Consider the following 14,397-nt stretch of genomic DNA (forward strand, 5'->3'; position numbering starts at 1 on the left):
CCCCAATCCCGACACCTTAGCGCTTATCAGGGGCAAAATTACTGAATTTCATGACAAAGCTAAGAGGGAGATTTCATTCTGGGACGCTAGAGCCCACTGCTACGGTGAGGGCGACCGCCCTGACAAACCCTTGCAAACCTCCTGCATCAACCGCATGCCACCTCATATGTGATTGCACTCCAAGACTGGGGTCCGGACAGGACGACCTTACGCGGTGAGGTGGTTGCCAGGTTCTTCACCTTCTACTTGCAGATATACGCTGCTGGAGAGGTGCCTGCTCGTGTATTCCTCGATCAATATTTTAAAACAATCAACCTCCTTTGGCTGGGCAATAAGCACCGGAAATACCTGGACAAGCCCTTCACTAAAGAAGAGATTATGGCTGTCATTAATGGTCTCCCTGGAGACAAAGCTCCTGGTTCTGATGGCCTGCCTGCATCCTTCTATAAGCAGTTTGCACCCCTTCTTGTTCCGCATCTGGCCGCCATATACAGTGATTCTTTAGAACATTGCAGTTTTCCTCTAACTCTCCGAGAGGCTCTGCTCACACTCCTTTTAAAGCCCGACAAATCCCCTGAACTCCTATTGCCCTTTATCCCTCATTAATACTAACAACAAAATTTTTGCTAAATTGTTGGCTTCGGGCCTTCTTCCTCTCTTGCCTCTGATAGATTGCCCTGATCAGTCCGGTTTCCTTCGTGGATGCGCCAAATCGCATAACCTTTGGACCATTTTTGCCGTCCTCCATCTGATGAACCCCTCCCCACCAGCTCTGGCAGCTCTCCTAGACACCACCACGCCCTTCGATACCCTTGAATGGCCCTACCTCTTCTATTTCCTTCCACGTCTGGGATTCAGTCCAGTCTTTGTGCGTAAGGTCCAGCTTTCAAACACCCTTCCCGTCGCCCGCATAAGGATAAACAGTCAGATTACGGAGCCCATTCCTATCGCGAGGGGTATGAGGCGGGTGTGCCCTCTCTCCCCCATGCTTTTCGCCATCACCATGGAACCTCTCGCTGCTGACCTCAGACAGCACCACATCCAAAGTGGCATTGGCTTCGCTGCTCTGGCCCTGGTTGTCTCCATGTACACTGAAGATGTCAAACTGTACATACACAACCCACAGGAAAACCTTGCCCCATGATCAGAGAGGTTGTGAGGATCGGGGGCCTGTCCAGCATCCAGGTAAACTGGAGTAAGTCCATTCTCTTCCCTCTCAGGGATGCCATCGTACCCTTTGCCCCAGACTATCCCTTCATCTGGGCGCCAGGTCCCAAATGATATCTGGGCAACTGGCTAAGCAGGGACGTGGACGAGCTGTGGAAGGTCAATTTCGGCCACGCGATGGATTGGTTGAAAACCAAGATTCCGTTGTGGCAGAAACTTCCCTTTAGGCTGGTGGGGCGCATCAACATTGCCAAAATTGGTGGTTCTCCCAAAATGTTTATATCTCTTCCTATACGTCCCCGTCCTCCTCACAGCGCACTTTTTACACAAATTACTCTCTCCCATCATCACCCTTGTCTGGGCTGGAAGGCAGCACTGAATTGCATACAACATTCTTACACGCCCTCTGTTTGGATAAGTTATATGCGCTAAGTGCTCAGGCTCGCTTTCTTCTTTTCTGGTTACACCTCACGGCTGTCCAACTACATGTCAAGGTGGAGGGCGATCTCGCTGCTCTTTGGCCACTGCAGACTGCTCTCTTTGTTCCTCCCAAACCCCAGCACGGAGAGATAAACACAGTGGAGAACATGCGCTGGGCTTGGGATGGTCTCCCGAAGCACTCTGGCACCAGCACACTCTCTGCTCACACCATGCCCCTTGCCAAAAACCCAGCATTCCCTCCCTTGCAGACTGCCGGCATGGCCAAGCGCGCTGCGCGTTTGGGGCTCACCACTTTGGCAGACCTCTATCCCGATAATACCTTTCTCACCATCAATGGCGCGGTAGGCCCTATCGACACGCTGCTACATTATCAAATTAGAGCATCCTGTCAAGAAACCCACCCCACATTCCACCAACCACATCCTGTGCTCGCTGCCCTCGACATGATCTATGATGCCAGCTCCTCAAGCAAAATGGTCACCAGAATTTATGGTCTCACGCTGGCTGCAGCTTTTGTCACAACCGATCGTGCCCACACTGCCTGGAGCGAGGACCTGGGCACAGACCTCCCTCAGGAGGTCTGGCCTCTCTTCTGCAATCAGATCAAACGCCTGTCCCCTTACTATCGTTTGTGGCTCATCATTATACCGCACACCAGTAACACTGCATAGAATAGGTCTCCTCGCTAGTGACGGATGCATGCGGTGCCCCGGCGGCCAACTTTTTTCACTTGGCCTAAGGTGTCTTATTGGCAGGATGTGTGCGCTGTCGTCACTGAGATCACATCCACGTCCATCGCTCCCGACCCTCTGGTGTGCCTCCTGGGCTATGTGAAATAGTTCCCAGTCGCAAGCTCATCGCCATGCTATTGGTTCTTGCCAGGCACAGGGTGTCCATGCACTGGGGTCGGAGACCGGCACCCAAGGTCCGGGCCTGGTTGGAGGATTCTGCACACTGTCAGACGCTGCTGGGGGAATTTTGGGATCAGATATCTGGGCCACCCTCATTTCCTATCTACAACGTCAAGATGCCCCGTCTAGTCCATTGGCCAACTCACAAAACAGAACAGACTTGCCTGACACAGACAGTGCGGCTACTCAGCCACAAACATCATTGTGTTCCCCACGACATTACGCTCTAACTCCCACACACTCTTTGGCTCCATAGGATGCTTCATTTCAACTCAGCGGTAAGTCTCTTCATGCTATGTTGTGCACTGAGTTGTATCATCATGCCCAGGTCCGATGTGTATGTAACAGGTGGTTAAATGTGGCTATGCAAGTGCCTCACCGATATTTTGAAACGCAACATGTGGTTTAATCTTTAATAAAGGTTTTCAAAAGCAAAAAAAATTGTGAGGCTTGAGCGAGACAGCTGACTACTCTGTTAAGCAGCAGGCAAAGGCCACTTTGCATTGCTTTTAACTGACTTATACATAAGCCACTCCAGTTCAACTTCTTTGTACAGACATGTGTATATCTGTATATAAAAATGAGTAGACATTCCACTTTTTAAGGTTCAAATGACTCATTGTCATCTGTGATAAAAATGTGTTTAAAAGTAGAGTGTTATTTATTAGCAAAAATTAATACATTTGATTATTACTAAGGTTCACAGTTTTTCATGGTTTTTAGATAAATACAGGCAAAAAATATATATTTTCCTGGCTGTATATTTTTTTTTAAATTGAAAAAAGTGGAAAATAGGTTTTGTTTTTAACAGTTCCAACTACTGTCAATCATGAGTAAATGGTCAATAGCTGTGAAGATTGAGGTAGATGGGGGGGGGGGGGGGGGGAGAAATTAAAAAGCATTCCTAATAAAGCTTAAATACCTGCAGCGGAATAGCTGTTTAAGCTGTCTACAATGCAGATGTTTTTAGGTGACTTATATTGTACACAAAAAAATATGTTGGACATTCAAGCATAAGTAAACATTTGTTGGTTCAATAACTATGGAAATATACCTAATGGAGCTTAATTAAAAAAAAAGTTTAATAAAGCTTTATTAATGAGAATTACAAATGTACAGAATTATCTGTTACTAAAAGTGAAAAGCAGGTAATGTGATAGATATATAACAGAAAAAGAAGAAATAAATAATACTTAAATACAGAAGAAAAAATTACACAATAAGCATATTAAAATAATAATATCATTCTGCACCTATGATAGCGCATTTTTGATATTTTGTATTTTGAAAAAAGATGAAGAGGAAAGAAGAAGCCAGAAGAAGAAAGGGGAGAGAAGAAAGGAAGAGATAAGGAAAAAAGAAATAAGACAACATGCAATACTAATCTGTATATATATCACATAATAAACCTTATAACATATAAAGTCTTATTACATTTAGTAACTTGATTATATAGAACAACTTATGTCATAAAACAGCAATGGAAAAATAACGATGTATATTATTAAACAGGAAGAGATAAACAGTCAAGTGGGTTGAAAAACCATCATAGAATCCTTAGTGGGTTTAGGCTTTTTTTTAAGTAACCAATGAGCAGAGACCAACAGAGTTTTTAATTTATCATCTGAAGTGTTGATGTAGCAGATGCTGTATCAAGTTGATGATAAGAAAAAAGAAGGTTCCACCAACCAATAACGCTAATATTCTTCCCATTCTTCCAATCGGATGTAATGTCTTGAAAAACAATAGCAAGTAACAAGTCCAACTTAGAGCGTATAGGCCAAGATCTTGAGGTGCTTCCCAGAAAAAAAAACATTACATATCAAAAGGGAAGTAAACTGAACAAATATTAGAAATAGATCTACAGACCTCCAGCCAGAAAACAGTGGTCGGTGGACAATGATAGAACATGTGAAAATATATGCCAGGGAGGGTTTTACAGAACTAGCACACATTTGATAAACTTGGATTATATTTTTGCAAAGAAAGTGGGGTGATACATAACCTATTATAAAAGTAGTAAAGGGTCTGCATAGTGCTGGCATTAGGCGAGGTGTGATGTATCTTTTTCCAAATTGAACCTCAAACTTGTAAAGAGAAGGATTGCTGAAGATCAGACTCCCACGCTAATTCAATATTTGACTTGGGTCAGTAAGGAATAGTGTAATGTAAATATTTATACATATATGTACATATATATACATATATATATATATATATATATCCACACAGGTTCTCACGAACAACGCCAAAGTCTTAATCTCACCGCAGCGCCGCCAAAGAACAGGAGACCCAGTATTTCCGTGAGTAAAAGTTAATTTATTCTGCAACACACGGAGAGCATAACGTTTTGGCCTCCCAGAGGCCTTGGCCACATGGCACCCCAAAGGGGGATGGCAGAAATTTAAAGTGCTAGTGCAATGGCTGTAAATCACAGCGCAATGAAAATAGTAAACATACTACATATTGCAATGACATTTAAAATGATAATGCGCTGTGAAACAGGAACACAAGTATTGGGATAAATCCCGCTAAGCATGGTATTGCACTTAATTCCATTTACATAAAGATAAAATGAAATAGCATAATGCTAATCATATATAATGCGCTGGTGTAAAAGGGTTAGACCATAATTACAGGATAAATCCATTTTGACTAATGAAGGAACCCATCCCTAGACCCACCATTGAAGCATAGATGTTAAGACTACGTATAGTTGTGTACAGTCCCAATATAATTCATAGGTGTTCTGTATATATATATATATATGATACACACGCACAGGAATCCCTTTGGAAATGAGGCCTCAGAGAGAATAGTTTTGATTCAGTAGTTTAATGTCAGCATGCCGGCAATTGGCAACACGGGGCCCATACCTCGCAACTTCAAACGCCAGACGCGTTTCAGGATGAGAAATCCCTTCTTGCTTGCTGACATTAAACTACTGAATCAAAACTATTCTCTCTGAGGCCTCATTTCCGAAGGGATTCCTGTGCGTGTGTATCATTTAACAACGTCTTTTTCCGGCCGTGGAAGGAGGCTCACCGCTAGCCACGCGGGTCCTGCAAGTACTGAATCAGCACTTGTGCAGAAGGAAGAGGGACTGGCTGGCATCATTGCAGGGTAGTGCCAGCGCATTCATAATGCCAGCAGTAAAGCGAGGTAATATGACAGCGGATGCCTGCCTCCACCCACATGGGACTGTACATTGTTTTAATTGAAAGTGACCAGCGCGCCCACTTGGGTAGGAATTGCAAGCACTACAACATCCAGGAGGCCGTAGCTTCGGCCACGCCCACCAGGGCAGGTGTTGAAAATCAAGGGTGCGCCAGGCAGTAGCGCTGTTCATTTTCCACAAAACATTACGCCATTGAAGAAGGGATTTCTCATCCCGAAACGCGTCTGGCGTTTGAAGTTGCGAGGTATGGGCCCCGTGTTGCCAATTGCCGGCATGCTGACATTAAACTACTGAATCAAAACTATTCTCTCTGAGGCCTCATTTCCGAAGGGATTCCTGTGCGTGTGTATCATTTAACAACGGCTTTTTCCGGCCGTGGAAGGAGGCTCACCGCTAGCCAGGCGGGTCCTGCAAGTACTGAATCAGCGCTTGTGCAGAAGGAAGAGGGACTGGCTGGCATCATTGCAGGGTAGTGCCAGCGCATTCATAATGCCAGCAGTAAAGCGAGGTAATATGACAGCGGATGCCTGCCTCCACCCACATGGGACTGTACATTGTTTTAATTGAAAGTGACCAGCGCGCCTACTTGGTAAGGAATTGCAGAGCAGTACAACATCCAGGAGGCCGTAGCTTCGGCCACGCCCACCAGGGCAGGTGTTGAAAATCAAGGGTGCGCCAGGCAGTAGCGCTGTTCATTTTCCACAAAACATTACGCCATTGAAAAAGGGATTTCTCATCCCGAAACGCGTCTGGCGTTTGAAGTTGCGAGGTATGGGCCCCGTGTTGCCAATTGCCGGCATGCTGACAGTAAACTACTGAATCAAAACTATTCTCTCTGAGGCCTCATGTCCGAAGGGATTCCTGTGCGTGTGTATCATATATATATATATATATATATATATATATATATATATATAAAGCTTCAAGTGCTTAAGTGATGATGAAAGTGCAATAGAATTAGGAAGTGAGAACATGTATGCAATGGTGATTATTTAAGTATATAAATAGCCTGTAAGAGAGCTCCTTTAAGAACCTCATATTTGATGGTGTCTGCAGAAGGAAGATTGAATTTAATTAGAATTTCTGAAAAAGAAAGTGGTGTCAAGTCGCACAGTAATTGTCTGATTTGCATGATTGTTTAAGAACACATGTCTTCCAAAAAAAAGTATTATTCGAAATTTGGAGAGATTTATTCTGCCATATGGAAGCTTCCAGAAATTATTGCATCGGGCACATGGGCCTGATAAAGATACCATACTATATTAGAGAATTAATAGAAGGGGCGGCAAAGGATCGAGGGGGCTTAAGAAAATATGGGAAGGGAAAAGGTGACAAAAGTGAGTCTTACAGATTATGCCAGGTATTATTAGGTGGAGAATCAGTGTCACCAACACATGGTAGAACCTGTTTTAAAACAAAAGCAGTATGATAGTGTTGAAAATTCGGGAAATTTACACCAACCATTGCACTTTTTCACATTCCAAAGAAAAGTAGTAAGCAATTTAATTAATAACTTAAAATTTATTAAAGGAAGCTTCATGGGCAACCTAGACAAGTAAAAATGTATGACCGGTAAAAACATAATCTTTATGGTGGACAATCTTTACCACCAGGACAAATATAGAGGGGGCAATATCTCTGGCATTTGAATAATTCTATGATAGACATCTTCCAGATTTATCTGAATTGCCTTTGACATAGAAGGAGAGTATTTAATTACCAAACATTTAATAAAGCATGGAGACCATTTGAACCCTGTGCCATCAAACATATACTTCAGGCAATACTTATTAAGGGGGAGCACCTCAGGTTTTGAAACATTCTATTAATATCCAGACTGTTTAGAATAAACAGCTAAAAGATTAGTAAAACCCCGTATTGAAGATTCCGGTTCAGAGACATACAGGATCATGTCATCGGCATATACTAAGAATTTAATCTCAGTGTCTCCATGTTGAAAGCCCTGGAAGGATGCAGAAATTCGTAATGTGTGCAAAAATTGTTCTACGGATGAAACAAAAAGCAAAGGAGGAATATATGAAGATTGAGTGCTATTTGGATAAACAGATGTCATCGGAGAGGAATACAAAATAGCTATATATTTAAGAAATGTTGGACTAAAGCCATGCCATTTTAGAGCCCTCATCACAAACATCCAATTAACGCCGTCAAAAGCCTTTTCGGCATCCAAAGTTACAGCAGCTATAGGCATATTGCCAATAAAAGATGATACATGTAAAATATCATAAAATACCCCAGAATTATAAGTCATGTGTCTTCATTTAACAAATCCAGTCTGTTCAAATCCGACAATTTCTAGGATTAGCAAGGAATTTCGATTAGAAAGCACTTTGGCACAAGCCTGCAATCTAAACTAATAATGGAAATGGGTCTATAATTTGGCACGTAAAGACAGATCCTTATCTTTTTTGGGAATCAAACAAATCATAGCCTCCCAAAAAGTATCCTTTAGTTGCATTTTGTGAGAGAAAACACTGATATAAGGTAAGTCAATGTGGGAGTAAGAGATGTGAAAAACAGGAATAAAATTCAACAGAAAAACCGTCCGGACCAGGTTCTTTATTTTTTGGTAATGCATTAAGGGCAGACTTTACTTCAGAAAGTGATATAGATTCACTTAAAAAGAAGAGGACTTGTGACTATTGCTGTCTTGGCAGGGGAGAGTGAAAGTAGGAATCAAATGCTTCATCTGAAGGAAGATGATCCGGTGAGTAAAGATTCATGTAATAGTCAGAAAAACACTTCAAAATGAGATTTTTTTTGACATGAGGAGTTCCACTTTCATCTATATTCTTTATTATTTTAGACTTTCTGATATTTCACTTTTAAGTAGTTGGCAAGTAATTATTCCGTCCAACATAACATTTTGACTTAATTTTGTAGCAGAGTTCCAGCAGCCTCCTCCGCTGATCTTCTAATATATTCAAATTTAGCATTCATCAAACACTGGACACATTATCATTCTTGGTGGAGAAAAATTCATGTTCCAACTGTTTATTAGAATGAAGCAGTAGTGAGGACTTCTTATTAAGTTTTTTCTTTCTGGCTATGACATAATTGATTTTATGACCATGTGCAGAAGCCTTAAAAGCATCCCAAACTGTACAAAATGAGATATCAGGTGTAATATTATGCAAATAAAGTCCTGTAGAAAACATTCAAAATTCTTCTCAAAGTCCTTATCCTTCAATTAGGCCTGGGCATAGGACTATGCTATGCTTGTGTAGTTTGCACAACTACTAGCTACGTGAATTGCACATAGCACTGTGCAAAAACACTTAGCATAGCGGTCATTTTTTGCTTGCCCGTGGTCCTCAATGTCAAGTTGGCGAGCTGCCGCTCGAAAATCTACTCGAGCGGCAGAAAATGACCGCTTGCACTGTGCAAGATGCCGTTTGCAATCATTGCACAATGCGGACAAGCATCCGGCACTGTGTAATCATTGCGAACAGCATGTCCCTACCGCACTACAAAGTTCACGTGGTGCTATGTGTAGTTTGCTTAATACGAAGTGCACTTCGCGTAGCTACGCGTATCGCTGTTACGTGAACTACGCCCAGGGTTACCTTAAATAAGCTATTGTTAAAGAGCCATCTATTAGATTTAGCAGTCTCTGGTCATAAATCAAAATCTATTGAAACCAGTGCGAGATCTGTAATTAAAATTGATCCAATTTCAGCATTGGTCACTAGAGGGGGTGAAATAAATAAATAATCAATTCTGGATTGGGATTCATGAGTTGGTGAATAAAAGGTATACTCCAAAGTGTCCAGGAAACATAATCTCCATGCATCAGCCAGCCCTCTGGAGTGAACAGATTGTAGAAATGTTTTCTGCATTTTATTAGAAACATATTTAATTTGAGATTTTCCATCCATAAAGCGGTCTGCAATCTGATTAAAATCCCCACCTACCATTAGATTAGCATTTGAACATGAGCATAAAACAACTAACATTTGTTCCAAAAAATTTACATAACTGCCACCAGGACCATAAATGTTAAGAAGGGAAGCAGGCGTATGGTGAATATTGACATGTATTAATACCCATCGACCTTCCACAGCTCTTTCTTCTTTTTCTATTACCTAAGGAAGAGATTTGTGAAACAATATAATAACCCCATTTTTATGTTCATGGGCTGGGGAACAAAAAACCTGGCCGACACAGTTTTTATACAGTTAGTTTAAATCTTTTTCAAGTAAATGTGTCTCTTGTGATAAAGCGATATTACATTTTAGTCTTTCTAAATGGGTGAGAACACGCTGTTTTTTAAATAGGATTTTGCAATCCCTTGATATCCCATGAAATAACTTTAAGGGAATTTACCATTGCAGTCCATTAACATACAAACTAAACAGTTACCACTATGAAAAGAACCTAAAATAACCACACATCTGAATGGATGCAACTTAAGAAATGAACTAACATTCATAAATGATGAAGATCTATCATGCATAATGAAACCAGGAGAAAGAAAGAAAAAAAATAACCAAGAAAGAAAAGAAAAGAAGAAATGAGAGTAAAAAAATATACAGTGACTCTGATATAAACAATAAAGATGACAAAAAAATGAGGTACAGTCATGAATAAAGTAAGAGTCATTGAATGTGAGACAAATGTGATTGGAGGGTGGAGAAGCACAAAACTGAAGACGGACAGCAGTCTAAAGTTGAATAGGATGAATAGCAATAGCAACAGAGACATTCATTATATGAGAGAGGAAGCGGAGAATATACAAAATAAAGATAAGAAGAAAAAGAGTAAATAAATAAATAGACAAATAACTAGTACAACAGCTGTTCATGTAACTATGACCAATAAAACAGCCAACAAGTAAGATAACAAAGGAAGTATATTGCACCTAAATGACAAAAATATAAATAACCTACCAAAACACAATGATAACATGGAAAAAGAAGGTCTAGGAAGGGAGGTATTTTGGGGGACAACTCATCAAATATTGGGATCAGGTTTAGAGAATAAACAGCTATAATGAGAAAACAGTTTATAACGAGGTTAAACAAGAGGATGGATTAGCTAAAAATTATGAAACAGTATCTCAGACACCATAAACCAAGAATACTTTTTTTGTAAATGACAAAACATTTTGGGGCATATTACCAAGCAATAGCGATAATTATTGCTATTGCTTGGTTAGAGACAAAAATTTACAGCTGAGCTGCGGCGATTTTTAACGCAGATAAACCTTGGTATTACCAAGGTTTATCGCAAATGCGATAAAAATCGGCTGCAATGCATGAATATCGCTGAAAAGTCAACGATATTCATGTATTACCGAGCTAATGCTCTTAGCCATGTTATCCACCTCCCATTGGATAATATGGCTAAGAACTGCTCAGGGCAGGTGTTAATTTTTGGAGATATTCGCGCGAATATCTCCAAAAGTTGGTAATAGGAGATAGCTGTTTCCAGTCGCTAACATCTTGGCACACCCACTTTGCATGTCATTAGTGATAAATAACACTGACATGCAAAGTGGGGCCCAAGATGGTCGTTATCTCCTACTAGCTGTCGCTAACTGGTGTTAACGACAGCTAGGTAATAGGGAGATAATTTTATCTCTGCTTTCTTGGCTTTTAAAGCCAAAAAAGCATAGATAAATCCCCTTGATAATATGCCCCTTTGTTCCTTAACTACTTCGATGCTGATGACGGAACCGCTCCGTCATCAGCTGCCGTTGGGCTGTGCTGATGACAGACCGGTTCCGTCATGGCCCGTCCGCTGCTCCTGCGCGGAGCTGATTTTGCGCCTCCGCGGCGCGTTCTATTAGGCGGGCGGGGCCATGACGGAACCGCTCTGTCACGAGCACAGCCCAACCGCGGCTGGTGACGGAGCGGTTCTGTCACCAGCATGTGGCCGCCGCGCGGCCGCCCTGTGCTCTTAGTGCTGCGGCGGAATAGCCGCCGCATCGATGGGGTTAAAGAATATGTAAGTTCAATTCACAGACAAGGAGGAAAAAAAAGCACACACATGAGCATACAACTTACCCTAGGCTGAGTTCACAGCGTTGCACTACGCGAAGCTTTGCGAAGTGCAAAAAAACCTCCACTGCACTACGTGGAGAGCAGCGAGCGGTGGAGTACAGTGGAAAAATGTAGTTTGCGGTGATTGCACGGTGTCGGATGCTTGTCAGCACTCTGCAATCATTGCAAACACCACCAAGCACAGTGCAAGCCTACCTTTTCTGCCGCTCAGGTAGATTTTGACGTGAGTGGCAGCTTTCTCAATGCGAATGGGCAGTTTCTCAACGCAAGCGGTCAGAAGCATACGCAACCATTTGCAATGTGAAACCTGCCCCCCACAGCGTTAAGAAATTTTGTCAGGAGGTTTATTTTCCACGCTCGCACTCAACAACTTGATGTTGGCAATCGCAATCGAAAAAAAACTCGCAAGGAGGTGGATTTTCCTCGCTCGTGCTCACCAACTTGATGTTGGTAAATGTGAGCGAGGAAAAAAACTCTCTCCACTGTGCGAAGCAGAGTTTTTCAGAACTCCACGAGCTCCATATAACGCGGAGTGCAGGAAACTCCTCAAACTCCGCGAGCGGAGTGGAGTTCCCCGCCCACAGCTAAATTAAACAGACTGAGCGTCGCTAAGTAAAGAGATCAAACTTTCCCAAGATCCATCGCTTAGCCCTTGTGTTGGATAATACATTTTCTCAGGTCATCCGGACTGTCACTGGAAAAAGTTTGCTCCTTGTATGTGACTTTAAAGAAGCAAGGGTGCACAAGTCCATATCTCTCATTCATAGACCGTAGAGTTGGACGGAAGGATAAAAACTCCTTATGATGAGCGGTGGTTGTACGTGTTACATCCTGGGACATAAAAACTCTCTGACCAGACCATAACATTTCTTTTCTCTGCTTTGCCACTGATAATACCAAAAGAAGCTCAGTATACACTAAAAAAAAGACAAATTATACCTCTAGGGCGGCCTAAGCGTGAGGCATCCGTTGATTTAGGGCCAATACAGTGAGCACGTTGCAAATTGAGAGGTGTTCTTTCCATAAGGTCTACCAACTTAGGAATGTGTACCTCAAGAAATGCAAGCATGTCAGACCCCTCAAATCCTTCTGGAGTCCCATAAATTCTGAGATTATTGCACCTTTTAGGATTTTCTAAATCTACTGTTTGTTGTTTCAAGAGTGCAATTTCTTTAGACATACCATCAACACTGGCAGCTGAATTCTGTACTTCACTCATATGTTGATCAACATCTGTCACTCTGGACTCCAATGCTAACCACTTTTCCTCAATACGTTGAAGTGTGACATTAGTCTCCATGACAAAAGGTTTCAAAAGCTTAATTTCCTACATGAGATCCTCCAACGTCAAAGGCAAAGCAAACTTCATGGGAGATCCAGTATCTTTTTTTTTACTCTTAATAGGAGCACTTATGTCCTTGCGAGCTGTGGGCATAGCTGTGGATGAGGCAGCAGCTTTTAGATTAGAGGGAGGCAAGGGGCTCCATAAGCCTTAGAGGACCAATGCAGTAAAGGCCGCAAAAAATATTTAATGGCACACCAGAAAAAAATACCTGAAGGGTGTACGCTCTTTAAAAGTATCAATGAGAGGTCAAATAGTAGACGGCTGCACAGAGCAATTATTATAAAGGAGTGAAAGAGAAAAATAGTCCAGAATATCAATTCATTGCTCAAAATTGAAAAGATAAAAGGAATTTATTTAAAGTAGCTTATCAATCGACTACTGGCGAGCAACATCCCACAAGCAGTCATGTCTGACAGGGTTAACAGACTATGCCATTAGTACTTCATCCAACTAATTTTCCAGCCTTTCATTATACAGTCTTCTATTTGAGCAAGGACGCAGTTAACAGCAAAGTTTGGTAATTCCTCTGCCTTCCTCAGCATTGAATATTTTAAATCTTATGTGATGAGGAAACCGGCCTGATGCGCACTAGAGGGACAAAATGGCGTCCGTAACCAACGATGCTGCGGTGTGCGATGCTGGAGAATAGCAACGAGGTAACCAGTCTGAAAAAAGCCTTTAAAAAGCAAAGTAACTCTTCTCCACGCATTTGCATACTTATTGTCTCAGTCCAGAAGCCTCTTTCTCTGGTGCTGCTGCCTGTAATAATGGAAGGTCTCCGTCACCGTGCGGAGCTTCGCGATCCTGCAGCCATCTCGCGGGCGATCAAGCCATGCCCCACAGCTTCATATTTTACACTAAGCACAACATGAATATGGAGAAATAAGGCAAAATAAAAAATACGGAGAAATACAAAGGGAAATGTAAAAATAAATGCCATAAAACTGTGAGCCATAATTATGAGTCAACCATGCCATTCCCTAGGTTTAGGTATAAAAATATGTTTGTTGGTACTATAACTAAAATACCAGTATACTGTGAAATGTTTTTTCTAGGGCATTAGAGTTCAAAGTTCTTGAAAAGGATGTCTCCAGTACTAGTGTGAAAACCAAAGTCTAAATCCTTGACCTGTAGTGTTATATCAGAATACTTCACTCTATTCAGTAAGTCTTAGATAAATCCAGACGAAAGCACTCTGTGTTCCTTCCAATCTTTTGACAACAAGGGTCCTGCTGCAGCTATGAAGCATCTCAATTGCCTAACAAGGAAAGAGAATTTGATACTGTGTAAACCCAAGATGGCTACTTTTATTGCCAGTCTTGTGAGATT

Source organism: Lissotriton vulgaris, chromosome 2_1 (assembly GCF_964263255.1).
Source record: "Lissotriton vulgaris chromosome 2_1, aLisVul1.2, whole genome shotgun sequence".
NCBI classification, from domain to species: Eukaryota; Metazoa; Chordata; class Amphibia; order Caudata; family Salamandridae; genus Lissotriton; species Lissotriton vulgaris.